The sequence below is a fragment of the Cupressus sempervirens genome, chromosome 6, assembly GCF_028749045.1.
Source record: "Cupressus sempervirens isolate cs-2001-9-10 chromosome 6, ASM2874904v1, whole genome shotgun sequence".
Classification (NCBI taxonomy): Eukaryota; Viridiplantae; Streptophyta; class Pinopsida; order Cupressales; family Cupressaceae; genus Cupressus; species Cupressus sempervirens.
The window spans coordinates 557,413,980-557,426,827 of NC_143123.1; the positions used below are offsets into that span (position 1 = coordinate 557,413,980).

The 12,848-nt window shown below is 33.8% G+C and overlaps 1 pseudogene; it reads left to right on the plus strand.

Annotated features, from left to right (window-relative positions):
- The first annotated feature begins 3,640 nt into the window (after nucleotides 1–3,640).
- Nucleotides 3,641–4,158, plus strand: LOC149553476 (dirigent protein 11-like; annotated as a pseudogene).
- Nucleotides 4,159–12,848: the final 8,690 nt, after the last annotated feature.

Below are 12,848 nucleotides of genomic sequence, written 5' to 3' on the forward strand. Positions count from 1 at the left end.
TTGGAAAAGCAAAAAAGAACACTCTATTACCCTCTGCTCAACTAAAGCTGAATACAAAGGTTGTACCAATGTAGCTAAGGAAGCTTTGTGGATTCGAAGACTTCTTGATGATTTGGATCTACCTCAACAATCGCCTACACCTATACATTGTGACAATCAAAGTGCTATTGCCTTGGCAAAGAATCCAGTTTATCATGCACCCACCAAACATATTTCACTTCAACATCACTTCATTCGAGAACAAGTTGAAGACAATCAAATTATTCTTCTTTATTGTAAAGGAGAAGATCAAGTGGCTGATATTTTAACCAAACCACTTTCTAAAGAGAGATTTCAGTTCCATTGTAAAAATTTGGGTTTACAACCCGTTGAAGTAAACTCCCCAAGTAAAGATTAAGGGGGGGTGTTAGAAAGGTTAATCTTTCCTTGGATATATATTAATTGGGATATTCGAAGGGTCCCTAAATGTAGTTTGTCCACTTGTACACATGTGGAGGACATGTCATTGTTTGTCCTTTATTCCACATGTAAGGACAACTCTTGTTTATCTCTTTATTTAGTTTATCCTCCTTAAGAGGATTGTGACACTTTGCACACACCTATTATGAATGTGGCATTCATAGAAATGGGAGTTACAAATGCAACTCCTCTCTCATCTCTATATAAGAGATGCTCCTCCTTCTTTCTTCAACACATTCTTAGCACTTGATGTTATTGTATTGAGCTACTTTTGCTCCAACACACTCTCTCTCTCTTCTCTAGGCATTTGCCTTCATTCATAATACTCACAAGGGGTTTTCTTTGCTTTCCCCTTATAAATCCTTGTTTCCATTGTTGAACCATCTTGGTGTATGCTCTTGGAGTTTCTTATCTTATGGTAACATTGTTTCACACTTAACTTACTTGGATTGTTTCTCGTTCCTTGATCAACATTATCATTTCTTACAGCTCTCAATGCCATATATGGCATTTGTAAATCACACCCCAAATTGGATAGAATATCCGCTACTCAATTCCCCTCTCTGAAAGTGTAAGAAAAGGACACAAAATTAAAATTATCTATTAGATTCCAAGCTTGATACAGAATATACCCAAATTTCCAATTTTCCACTCTTCGCTATAAGCAAGCATTTATCACCAAGGTTGAATCCTCCTCTATATGAATATTTGTATAATTCAAATTTAAGGCCAGATCAACTCCAAATAAAAGAGTCATTGCTTCTGCACAATTCTTAGTAACTGAAGGTATTTTTTTTGCTAACAATTCAGTCACCTTAGCTTCATGATCTCTAATACACACCCGTATACCTGAAGCTCCAAGATTTCCTCTTTTTTCTTTTTTATTTGCAGAATTATGTACTTTTATTATTTTTGTAATCTATAAGTATTGAGCACATGTGTCTAAACTAATACCTTTCAAATAGAAACTCAATCACAAAAAAAAAAAAAAAAAATCATCATAATTATTTAAATTACAAACTCGATCTTATCTTGCATATTACATCTCCATTAAATTTAAACCTTACTAAATGACAAAATTGAATACATACTATGGGAGAGGACCCAATAGTTGAGCATCCTAACTTTGTGCTTATCAAAATCGTATGTAGAATTTTCAAATCACTCCCATTTTTTTACAATAGCTTACTTGGCAAGTCCCCTACTTATAACTAAGGTTTCAAAGCCACATCATAAAAAAAGATGCCATATCATAAAAAATGATGCCACATCAACATGTTTTTTGCCTAAGTGTTCAAAATAGCCCAAAAATAATTGAGACTAATCATAGTGCATTAGAGACCCCCATGCTTGCGTAGCTGATGTGACATCACACTATTGGTTGTTTTTTGGGGAAAAGGACACATTTCATTCAATCATGAGTAGTCATCATTCGAAAGAACAACTATAAAGTCACAACTATTGGTACAATCTTGTCATAAATGTTGGATATTAAATCAACAAGTGTAGGTATTAAATTAACAACTCCTATCACAACCATTAGAACATACTCAAGTATGTGGCATCACACTATTGGTTTTTTTTGCGGGGAAAGGGACACATTTCATTCAATCATGGGTAGTCATCATTGGCAAGAACAACTTTAAAGTCACAACTATTGGTACAATCTTGTGAAAAATGTTGGATATTAAATCAGCAAGTGTGGGTATTAAGTTAACAACTCCTATCACAACCATTGAAACGTGCTCAAGTAGTGGGTCCTCTCCCCTACTATCCTCACCAATTAAATTACAACCATAGTAAATTTAATATAATATTTATAAATCCGATTAAAAAAAATTGTACATTAATCAACATTAATTAGCTTGATAACTTTAACATCATCTTTTTCCCCAAAATTACCTCGATTTGACCATTCTAGTTGGGTTCACTTTTACACGATAGAAAAGCAGTAACATTGACAATTGAAATTCTATATAAAATCGATGCACTTCGTGCAATAGTCTGATTCGTAAACAGATTTTCTATGGAGTGAATACAATATCAACCCGATCGCGGAACAGTGCTTAATGAATCAATGACAGGCCAACTTTGTTAACAAGGACCCTGCAATTCTGATCGTTTGTTGATCGAAAATGAACTGTTGGAAGGTTGGGCCCCTCCTCTTGTAATCTAGAACCATTCAAGGACTGGTCCTCCTCCATTACCACACCTTCATGGAAACGTGTTTTGTTTGCTTTTATATATAATAGTGGGGAAAACAAATGTTCCACATAAATGTGGAGAATACAAATGGTAGACAGAAATCTTATCAGTTGAAATTCCAAGACTTCAGGATATCTTTACCTCATAGTTAATTTGAGACAGAATTCTGAATTTCGCTTTCACAATTTAGGCAAAAAACATGAGTAGTCATTATAGCTTTATTTTGAGCATCTCAAGTTTTTGGATGATTCATCGAACACTGTTTCTAGATTTTGTATATTCAAAATTTTCACACATTAATTTTAATTGTTTATGTATGTGATTTCACTATTTATAATTATTATTCTAACTTCTGAATTCTTAAAAAGAACCCTGTAAATCTTATCATACATATAAAGATCAAAAAGATAATTTTAAAGTAGCACCAAGAAAAATATTATAATTTTAATTGTTTATGTATGTGATTTCACTATTTATAATTATTATTCTCACTTCTAAATCCTTAAAAAGAACCCTGTAAATCTTATCATACATATAAAGATCAAAAAGATAATTTTAAAGTAGCACCAAGAACAATATTTCTTGTTTTATTACCTAAACAATTAAAAAATTGCTCAATTTGATTAATACTTACAAATTCTCCAATAATCTCCCACTATTGAACAATAAGTAGAAAGCATGGACCCAGTAGAAAATTCCCACCAAAGTAACAAATGCAACGATAAAGCAAAAGCAGGGCAAAACTCCTCTGAGATTGTCTACCAAAACATTCATAGTCTTCTCATGTCGATGCATGATCATGTGTTGCATGTGTTGAATTCAGACAAGCGCATTTCTTAGCAAGATCAACGCTGATGAATCTGTTTATATATCAGCGGATTCATTCATCTCCTTCACACCATAATCACTTCCTATTAGCTTTCTATACTAAACCATTTTCTTGCTCTGCAAAACTATTGATCTCCAATGGCTACAAAATCTTCTGTTTCTTTTCCTTCTCATGCCCATCCTCCTTGTTATATACTTGCCTACGTCTGTTTGGGAAGTTGGGAATTTGGGTCAGAAGATAATGTTGTTGTATGTAGTATGTACAGGAAAACAGCGAGTGGAGCGAATGCTACAGTATCTGTAGCTGGGGGAGAGAATGGCGCAGCCTTTGGAACAATCTTTGTCATAGACAACCCCATTACTAAAGGATCAGCCAACAACAATAAGATTTTAGGAAGGCCTTAAGGACTAGAGGCAAATTCGGATCTTAATGGCACCAATTTTCAACTGGCTGCCTCTATTATATTTCAAAATGGCAGCACCCTTGAGATTCAGGGGCCAATCAGAACTCAGCTGGCAAAGAGAGAGTTCGATGTGGTTGGAGGAACTGGAAAATTCAGATACGCTCGTGGGTTTGTTATTATTGAAGTTGTAGTATCTGATGGAATCAATCTTACTTTTAAGTTCACCGTTATCATTAGGGCCCCGTTTGGTTGGAGAAGATGAATTTTTCTCATAACTAGGTTATCTGATAACCAGGTTTTCGAAAACCTGGTTATGTATTTTAGGAAGATAGTTGGACCGTTTGGTTGACACGGGAGATGAATTTTCAAAGCCATATTCTGCGTTTGGTTGCCAATTTAGAAATTGGAATTGGAACAGAATATGACTAGGAATATCTTTTTGTTGCGTATGGTTGTTCATTTTCTAATTGGCATTGGAATTTGATGTAAATTTTTTTAATCTTATTTAATTAGTGAAACACAAGGATTAGAATGAGTAAAGTATTAATATTTATGATTTAATTTATTTATAATTAGACTACATTATTATTATTTTTTATTCTTGAATATTCACAGTTTTATTTTGTTAGTCAATAATAAATAAAATGATTATTATTTTTTATTTTAATTCTATTTATTAGCAAAGAAAAGTAAAAAATAATCATACATGCAATCATTTGTACGAAGTTATTTTTTGTCTCATTGTTGGAAATTGTGATCATATATATTATATATTTTTGAAAAATTGTGTAAGACAAATTTATCGTCGAATTGAATTTATTATCAAGTTCATCCGAACTTTATAATTGTCGAACTCGAATTGAAACTAGAACCTTGTGACTTAGCCGCTAAATATGTGTGTTTGTGTCCTCTCTCTATCCCTCCCTGTGTTTGTGTTCATCCACGTGATTTGGCAGAAGGATTGGACACAATAAATGTTGTTTATGCAGATGAATTATTGCCTACACTATATGAGAATTCTCGCATCTCTTAAGACTAGTTGCCGACACAGAGAGGGATTGTGAGGCATGTTGTGGCTCTTGGTCGGTATCTTCAGAATCCATTGGCCATGGTTGCAACATTATATAGTCTTGGCAAAGAAATATTATCATTGAAGCTTCATTCACTGGAACATTTCCTTACTCCAGATGAAAAGTATGAAGCTGTTGAGCAGGTAATAGTTACAGCAACCAACTGTAGAGGCTATGAAGCGACTTGTCTTTATAAATGCTATTGCTTTTTTTAAGGGTTAGAGGGAATGGACAAGCAGCATCCGAAAACCATGTTATGGATCCATTGGATGATACTAGAATTCATCCAAAGTCATATGAATTTGCCAAGAAAATGGCTAAGGACATATATTGTGAAGAAGCTGGACATGATATAGATGATATGGATGAGGAAACACAAGAAATGGTTGTTGAGCATGTCAAAAAATATCTTGATCTGTTAAATGCCCTTGATATTGATGAATATGCTAGAAGTGTGGAGCAATGGACATCCAATAAAAAGCAGGAAACCCTTGCTGACATAAAGAGTGAATTGTTACATGGATTTCAGGATTTGAGATCGCCATATAAAGAGCCATCCCAAGATGAGGAATTTTATTTGTTGACTGGAGAAAATGAAGAGACCCTGTTAATGGGAAAAATTGTCCCCGTAGAGTCCAAAATCATCATATAATTTGTGATCTGGAATCAAGCTTGACATGAATAATATTGAAAGAGGAGCTTTTTGATGATCTAGATATAGATCCTTTAGAAAAAATTGCAGAAGGCAGCATCCTTACCTGTTGGGTGAAAACTATGACAAAAGTGAAGTACCTAGTTGAGTTAACTTGCAAAGAGAGTTCACTAAAGAATGATAACTATCAGGGTGAATAGGATAAGGATAAGGAGGTTAAGGATCCATATTTTGCAGAAGAGGATTCCATTTCACGAAGTGAACAAGAGAATGAAACCATTAAGTTCCTAACAGATAAAGAGCCAGGGGAAAGTATTATCCATCCAAGCTTGAAAGGGCCTACTCACTTGATTCTAACACTGAACATTTTCAATGGAGTTTATGCACACAAGGATATTGTGGAGGGAGGAAAAGACTAAAAGGATTTTGCTAGCTATCTTCGACTTGGAAAATACTTTCAATTGGGGAGGAGACATTTGAAGATCTTGATGAGGTCATAAATAGATATATATTCAAGAGAGGATAAGATATTTCAGTATTTCGTTCTACTGTTTGGTGAGTCATAAAACACACATCAACAGACACCTTTCTACAGATGCAGGAACACACAAGCTCCTCTCTCTCTCTCTCTCACTCTCTCCCTTTGTCCCTCCGTCCCCCCTTCTTATCTCGCACTCTCTGCCCCTCTATGTATCTCTCCCTTTTAATAAATTTATTTAGTTAGTTAATTATTCAACAAAATATGCAACTAAAATTTTACATGAAATATTATATAGGAAAAAATATACCATTTTACATTCACATACATTAAACATTGGATGATAACTTTAACAAGAAAAATGATGCTTTGTTAATAATTGCTCTTAAAAAATGTGGAATTTTGGCAACATAGATTTTACATGCAATTTAAAAAAAAAATCATGAAAATCATTAATCATATAAATCATATTTTAACATCATGAAATTCTAATAATGAATTTCACATAATTACTACAATATGAAAACTTGCTAACTTGATAGAACAATATCCATGATTTGATGGTGGTGTGAAAACACACCGTTAAACACGAAAACACTGAGAAATCCATGATGTATGCCTTTATGCCCCACATTCGATGACACACCGTTACATACGAAAACACTGAGAAATCCACGATGTATGCCCTTATGCCCCACATTCGACGGCAACCCTCTCATGCTGCTCAATCTTCCCATTACTGTTTGTATTGTTAGATGGTCAATCCTGCATATATGAACTAAACATGCTTGAAAAATTAAAACCTGATTATTTTTTTAATGGAATACACCAAGGAGTGGCATTAGAAATATTGATCGTTTACAAACACAATAAACAATCATCAGATAGCTCATTTTTTATCAGCATGTATGGTCTTGCAATATTAGCAAATCAAGAGCAATAAAAAAATACAAGAGAAAGACACTTTATCAATACTGTTGACAATCTTGTCAAGAAGCACGTACATAGGAAACCAAATTGTGAAAAAAAAAATAAGAAATTTAAAAAATATCCAAGCAAATTAGGAATATACATATAACATGGGACATAATCATGATTGTACAATCATCTACCAAAAATCCTCAATACTTTTGATAATCTTGTCAACGAGAACATACATAGGAAATCAAATAGGGACAAAAAGACAAAAAAATAAAAACATATGCAAGCAAATTAGGACTATAGATATAACATAGGACAGAATCATGAACTATACAATCATCTAGCAAATCACATTTCTATATGCTTTCAAGTTCTACAATTGAGCATTCATCATTTGCCACTCCTTGTGTATTCCACGTATGTATGGTTCAAATATAACTCTAATTAACAATGCAATGAACAACTATACCAAACGTTTACGAGATCATAAACTACGTGTTGTGAGAGATCAATGCAATACCATTAAACAAAGCCAACTAACCCTCTGGAATTATTTCACATGCCAATCGTGTGAATGCTAATGAAATGAACAACTAAACTATGTACTGACCAATGCCAATCATGTCAATGAAATGAATGACTAAACTATGCATATATCAAGTATGTATACATATGTACATACATGCGTGAACATACATATGCACAGACATACATACATACGCACATACATACATACATGTGTACATACATACGCACGTACATACATACATACGCACATACATACACACATACATACATGCTTAGCAAAATAGAAAAGATGTGCTCAATAATGATTTCCAATATAGTGTTGTGACAGATCAATGCAATACCATTACACAAAGCCAATTAACCATCTGGAATGACTTCACATGCCAATTGTGCGAATGCCAATGAAATGAACAACTATCCTGCGTATTGACCAATGCCAATCATGTCAATAAAATAGATGACTAAACTATGCATAGATCAAGTTTGTATACATACATACATACATATGCACATACATACATACGTACATACATACATGTGTGTACATACATATGCACATACATACATGCATACGTACATACATGTGTGTACATACATACATACGCATATACATACATACATGCTTAGCAAAATAGTAAAAATGTGCTCAGTAATGAGTTCCAGTATAGTGTTGTGAGAGATCAATGCAATGCATAGATCAAGTATGTATACATGCGTACATACATGTGTGTACATACATATGCACATAATACATACGTACGTACGTACGTACATACATGTGTGTACATACATACTGTTTGTTTCAAATCTGTTTAGCAAAATAGTCAATATGTGCTCACTAATGAATTCTAGTATAGTGTTGTGACAGATCAATACCACTGAAATGGACAACTAAACTTTGTAACAGTTTCTTGCCAGTAATGAGTTCTAGTATAGTGTTGTGAGAGATGAATGCAATACCATATAAATAGAGCCAATTCATAAGCTATGTGTAGATCAATGGCAATCATGGCTTTTATCTAGACATAATCAATATGTGCTCAATAATGAAATTTACAAGTATATCACTAGCTTTTATCTATACATAGCTGACCTATACATAGTTTATCATGGTTCTATTTCTATCTGCTATTTGCTTAGCATAGTCAATAGATGTGGTAACTATTTGTTTCAAATCTATTTAGCAAAATAGTCACTATGTGCTCACTAATAAATTCTAGTATGGTGCTATGAGAGATCAATACCAGTGAAATGAACAACTAAACTTTGTAACAGTGTCTGGCTGTTTGTGTCAAATCTGTTTAGCAAAATAGTCAATATGTACTCAATAATGAATTCCAATATGTGCTCATGTGATTACTTGTATATATCATAATGCCAATCATAATAGCAAAACATGGCAATCATGCTTTTATCTATACATAGTTGACATATACATAATTTATCATCGTTCAAATCTGTTTAGCAAAACAGTCCAATACATGCTGTAACAGTTTGTTTAGAATTTGTTTAACAAAATAGTAAATATATGCTCACTAATGAGTTCCAGTATAGTGTTGTGAGAGATCAATGCAATACCATTAATCAAAGTGAATCATGCCAATGAAATGAACAACTAAACTATGGATATATCAAGTATGTATAGATCCATGCAAAATCATTCAACATACTTATGACGTCGTAAACTATGTACAGATCAATGCAATACCATTAAACGCAGCCAACTCATAAACTATGTATGGATACATGGAAGATCAATGGCAATCATGGCTTTTATCTATACATAGTTGATATATACATAATTTATCATGGTTCAAATCTGTTTAGCAAAACAGTCCAATACATGTTGTAACAGTTTGTTTAGAATCTATTTAACAAAATAGTAAATATATGCTCACTAATGACTCTCAGTATAGTATTGTGAGAGATCAATGCAATACCATTAATCAAAGTGAATCATGCCAATGAAATGAACAACTGAACTATGGATATATCAAGTATGTATAGATCCATGCAAAATCACTCAACATACTTATAACGTCATAAACTATGTACAAATCAATGCAATACCATTATACGCAGCCAACTCATAAACTATGTATGGATACATGGAAGATCAATGACAATCATGGCTTTTATCTATACATAGTTGACATATACATAATTTATCATGGTTCAAATCTGTTTAGCAAAACAGTCCAATACATGTTGTAACAGTTTGTTTAGAATTTGTTTAACAAAATAGTAAATATATGCTCACTAATGAGTTCCAGTATAGTGTTGTGAGAGATCAATGCAATACCATTAATCAAAGTGAATCATGCCAATGAAATGAACAACTAAACTATGGATATATCAAGTATGTATAGATCCATGCAAAATCATTCAACATACTTATGACGTCATAAACTATGTACAAATCAATGCAATACCATTAAACGCAACCAACACATAAACTATGTATGGATACATGGAAGATCAATGACAATCATGGCTTTTATCTATACATAATTTATCATGGTTCAAATCTGTTTAGCAAAACAGCCCAATACATGTTGTAACAATTTGTTTAGAATCTGTTTAACAAAATAGTAAATATATGCTCACTAATGACTTCCAGTATAGTGCTGTGAGAGATCACTAATTAAATAGTCAAAATGTGCTCAATAATGAGTTCCAATATAGTGATGTGAGATTAATATAGTTTCAGTTTAGTGCTATTAGAGATTAATGCAAAACCATTGAATAGAGTAATCATGCAGCAGAAGTCATTGCAATCCAGTCAGTAGCTGAAATAGCTAAATGGTACCAAATGTCATTGCAATCCACTCCACTCTCTCCACCTCATCCATCATCAAGAACCCTTTGGCTCTTTCACGTTGAAGCACGAAGGTATCATGTGCTTTCACGAAAATTGCTCAACTCAATTCAGGGACAGCTTTGAGAGCAGTATATGCAGCAGTTAAAATATTATCATCTTCAGATTTATCCACTTTTACAATCTGAGGCTTAATGAGGCCATCTTTCAGTTCCTTCATAGTTTCGCATATCACATCCAATGATGCAGCCAAAGATGTTTTCTTCCTCTTTCCCCTCCTTGATGATGATGGTGGAGGAGTCCCTCTAGCACTTGCACTCGACTGATTGGAATGATATAACTCTTCATCAATATCTGGTTGGCTGTCAAGAGGTGTACCACAATTGGTATCATCCTCATCAAGCACATTAAATGCATCGTTCATAGGGTGCCCTTCTTCAGCATCAAGGGGTGTTGTAGATGCGAACCCTTCAGCAATGTCATTACTGACAATTACAGCCAACTCATTGAAATATTGGAAAGGTGACCTCTTATACATTTTTGCATTTTTCAATTCTCTCCTCTACATATAAGCATTAATAGATGGATTAGATTGTAAGTTTTTCATTATTAAAATAAGAAGGAAAAATTTCTTCAATGAAAAGAGTACAAAGATCATCCTACCTTCAAAAGGTCATCCCACACTGAATCCTCAGCATCCACAGTTTGAGTTTCTTCATTCCAAGCTAACCCACTTGTATTTTTCAAGTCCTTCATTACTTTATATCCTACTTTTCATGTTTTTAGCTTATTCTTAAAATGATCTCGTGACAGATTCGAGTTCATCGCTGCATTAAATGTCCTCTCTATCGCAGTCCACGCCTCTTTTTTAAACCCACATTCCCCTTTCCGTCCGAGATGGACTTGTTCAAGGAGCAAGTCCGATTTTGTCCACATTTTCTTCTTTGAAGAAGAAGATTTGTTGCTCACAGCGAGGGATCCATCTATATCACTCAAAGTAATGGGAGAACACGTCTGGTTCACATGATCAAATCCGTCCATGCTCATCATGAGCTCGGTATATGCCATTGTGTACTCCTTCCTGTATTTCATTTAAATTTGAAGTAGAAAATCTTTAACTATCAATTTGTAATACGTCATAATGGAACAAGGCTAACATACTGAATAGGCAAACATATTACGATTTAAAGTAATCATACAACTGAAATTGAAAGTTATTGCTCTTTAAATTTAAATAGAATGCAGCAAGCAGTAACATCAGAAAAATAGGATTTTCAACGAATTCGTTGTTCTCTTCTTACTAGTGGGCTTACGATCTTCATCATTTGGTACTCCTTGTTGTATTTCATTTAAAATTGAAGATGATAAACTTTAAATATCATTTTTTAATACATCCTAATGCAATGAGGCTAACATTTAATAAACTTGAAAGAATTTAACTGAAGATGATACACACTTTAAGCAATAATTGATGATAACACATCAACATCAAAAAAACTACCAGTAAGACAAAATGGTGATATCAATGGCAAGTAAATAGTCATGAGCCCCATTATGAAGCATGTTATTGTACTTTCTCAATGCAAAGATGTATAATAATTGTGCTTTCTTGCATTTAAATCAATGTAATCTATATTTCAAGTTGAATTGTGTATTGCAAATATGATCAACAATTTTTGTACATAATGTAGGTGTGAAATTGAAAGTTAATGTTCTTTTTATTTAATTAGAATGTAGCAAAGACTGATATCAGAATAACAAAATCACACACCATCATTGTATATGCATACATCAATTTAATCATATAAAGCACATTGCCTTCTAATAAATCATTTATTCTTGAGATCTATAATCTTCCCACATCCTATTTGCTATATCTTCTCGAAATTGGGCCCACTCATTTCTATCCTCCTGAGACAACCCATATGTCTCAAGCAGTGGCACCTCTATCCCATCACGATCATCTTCCTCTTAAATAGCTTCTTCCGATGGAAGGCCATCCTCTATCGTAATGAAATTGTGAAGTATGCAAAATGTTAAAACAATATAGGATTGTGTCATGATATCATAAGACGTTGCATGTCTTAAGATTGGAAAACGCTGCTTCAGAATACCAAATGTACGTTCTACTGCATTTCTAAGAGAGGAGTGTCGATGGTTGAACAACTCATGTGCAGAGTTTATTGGGTTTTCTCTTGACCACTCTTTCAAGTGGTAGCGTGTACACCGATAAGGAGTGAGAAATCCAGGTGCGTTTGGATATCCAGCATCCACGAGATAATATTTTCCTATATAAAGAAAGTATATTGTCAATACTTGAACCATTTAGCATAACCTTGAGTATATTAAAATGTGATTTGGCTTCCCAGGGGGAACTACAAGTGGATCTGATCTGGATAGAGCTGAGGCTAGAACACGGCTATCTGCAACAGAGCCTTCCCAACCAGCAAGGCAATACTGAAACTTACAATCAAAGGAGCAGACA